At 34.5% G+C, this 2,845-nt stretch overlaps 1 pseudogene; it reads left to right on the plus strand.

Moving 5' to 3' along the window:
* Positions 1-402: 402 nt before the first annotated feature.
* LOC125924016 (40S ribosomal protein S25-like) lies at positions 403-777 on the plus strand (annotated as a pseudogene).
* Positions 778-2,845: the final 2,068 nt, after the last annotated feature.

Here is a 2,845-nt window from a genome sequence, read left to right on the forward strand (position 1 = left end):
ACATAACATGCCAAAACCTATCGAATGCAGCAAAAAGTAGTTAAAAAAAAAATTAAAAAAAAAAAAAAAAACAAAGACAACCTAACTTTACACATCAAGGACAAGAGAAACAGAACTAAGTCGAATTTAGCAGAAGGAAGGAAATAACAACGATTAAAGCAGAAATAAATGAAACAGAGACCAGAAAACCAATAGAAAATATCAAACTACGACCTGATTTTTTTAAAAACTTAAACAATACTGACAAACCCTTAGTTAGAAAAAAAGAGAGTAGTTTCGAATATATAAAATGAGACCTAAAAGAGAAGATATTACAATTGATATTACAAAAATTCAAAGGATGGTTTTTCATCCAACATTTTAGCAAGGCTGCAGAGGTAGCTGCTAATCTCCAAGTTTTACATGCCACCCAAGGACTACAAGAAGAAGAAAGATGCTGGATGGTCAGCTAAAGAAGATAAATACCCAGTGAACAAATCTTGGGACAAGGCCAAAAAGAAGTGATCCAAAGGCAAATTTTGAGACAGGCTCAACAACTTGGTCTTGTTTGACAAAGTAACACATGACAAACTCTGTAAGGAAACTTCGAACTATAAGCTTATAACTACAGCTATTGTCTCTGAGAGACTGAAGATTTGAGGTTCCCTGGCCAGGGCAGCCCTTCAGGAGCACCTCAGTAAAAGACTTACTAAACTGTTTTCAAAGCAGAGAATTCAAGTAAGTTATACCAGAAACACCAAGGATGGAGATCCCCCAGTTGCTGGTGAATATGCATGAACAGATCCCACCAACTGTACATTTTGTAAAATAAAACTTTATTAAATCAAAAAAAAATCAAAGGATGGTAAGAGACCACTATGAACAATTATATGCGAAAAATGGATAACTTAGAAGAAATGTATAAAGGTTTCCACATATATAAGGTACTAAAGAGTGAAGCATGAAGAAATAGGAAATCTGAACAGATCAATAAAGAATGAAATTAAACTATTAATCAAAAAGCTCCCAACAAAGAAAAGCCCAGGACCAGATGGTTTTATAGGTGAATTCTATTAAATATTTAAAGAATGAACACCAATACTTCTTAGACTCCTCCAAAAAATTACTAAGAAGGAAGCACTTTCAAAATCATTTTATGATACCAGTGTTTTCCTGATACTATTGGCCAATATCCCTGATGAATATAGATGAAAAAATTCTCAACAAAATGCTAGCCAACTGAACTCAACAGATAATTTAAAAAAATCATACAGCATGGTAAAGTGGGCTTTATTCCTGGGATGCTGAATGGTTCAACAGACACAAATGAATGAATGTGACACACCACATTAGTAGAATAAGGGATAAAAATCATATGATTATGTCAATACATGCAGAAAAGGTGTCTGACAGGGGCATCTCGGTGGCCCAGTCATCTGAGCACCCAACTCTTGATTTCTGCTCAGGTCATGATCTCATGGTTCGTGAGATCAAGCCCTGCATCAGGCTCTGTGCTGTCAGCTCTGACAGCAGAGCCTCTTGGGATTCTCTCTCCATCCCCCTCTCTCTCTGCACCTCCTCCACTCATGTGCACTTGTTCTCTCTCTCTCTCTCTCTCTCTCTCTCTCTCTCTCTCTCTCTCTCAAAATAAACACTAAAAATGAAAAACGATTTTACAAAATTTAGCATCCTTTTATGTTAACTCTCAAAAAAGTAATTATATAAGGAACATATATCAGCAGAACAGAGGCCATATAGGACAGGTCCACAGTTAACATCATACTCAATGGTAAAGGGGTGAAAGATTTTCTTGTAAGACCTGGAATAAGGCAATGGTGCCTACTGTTCACTCCTGTTCAACGTGAAATTGGAAGTCCTAGCAAGCAATTAGGCAAGAAAAAGAAACAAAAGGCATCCAAATCAGAAAGAAAAACGTAAAATTATCTGTTTGCAGATGATATGATCTTATATATAGAAACTCACAAATACTCCACCAAAAATTGTTACAACTAATAAATTCAGTAAAGTTGCAGAATACAAAATCAACATACAAACTTCGGTTACATTTCTATAAACAAAATACTATCTAAAAACAAAATAAACAATCCCACTTACAATAGCATCAAAAACAATCAAATATTTAGGATTAAATTTAACCAGGAGGTGAAAGGCTTGTACAATGAAAACTGTAAGACGCTGATGAGACAAACAGAAGAAGAAACAAATAAATGCAAAGATATCCGGTGTTCATGGATCAGAGAATCAGTATTGTTAAAATGTCCATACTACTCAAAGCCATCTATAGATTTAATGCAATTCCAATAAAAATTCCAATGACATTTCTCACAGAAATAGAATAATCCGAAAACTTATATGGCACTTAACCCTGAATAGCCAAAGCAATCTTGCAAAAGAAAACCAAACTGGAAGCACCACACTCTGAATTTCCAACTATGTTACAAAGCTGTAATAATCCAAATCTTAAAGTACTGGCATAAAAATAAACATATAGGCAAAAGAAACAGAATTGACAACCCAGAAATATACCTACACATATATGGTCAAGTAATTTTCAAGAAGGGTGCCATGAATACTTAAAGGGGAAAGGATAGTCTTTAAGAAATGTTGCTAGGGAAATGGATATTCATATGTAAAAGAAACTGGACCCCTATATTACAGTACTCACAAAAATTAACACAAAATGAATTAAAGACTTAGATGCAAGACCTGAAACAATAAAACACCTAGGAAAAAATGTATGGAAGAAGCTCCTAGACATTGGTCTTGGCAATATTTTTTTTTTGCATATCACACCAAAATATTTCAGTAAGGCTTAAACAAAAGCACAAGCAATGAAAACAAAATA

The sequence above is a fragment of the Panthera uncia genome, chromosome B1 (assembly GCF_023721935.1).
Source record: "Panthera uncia isolate 11264 chromosome B1, Puncia_PCG_1.0, whole genome shotgun sequence".
In the NCBI taxonomy this organism is placed as follows: Eukaryota; Metazoa; Chordata; class Mammalia; order Carnivora; family Felidae; genus Panthera; species Panthera uncia.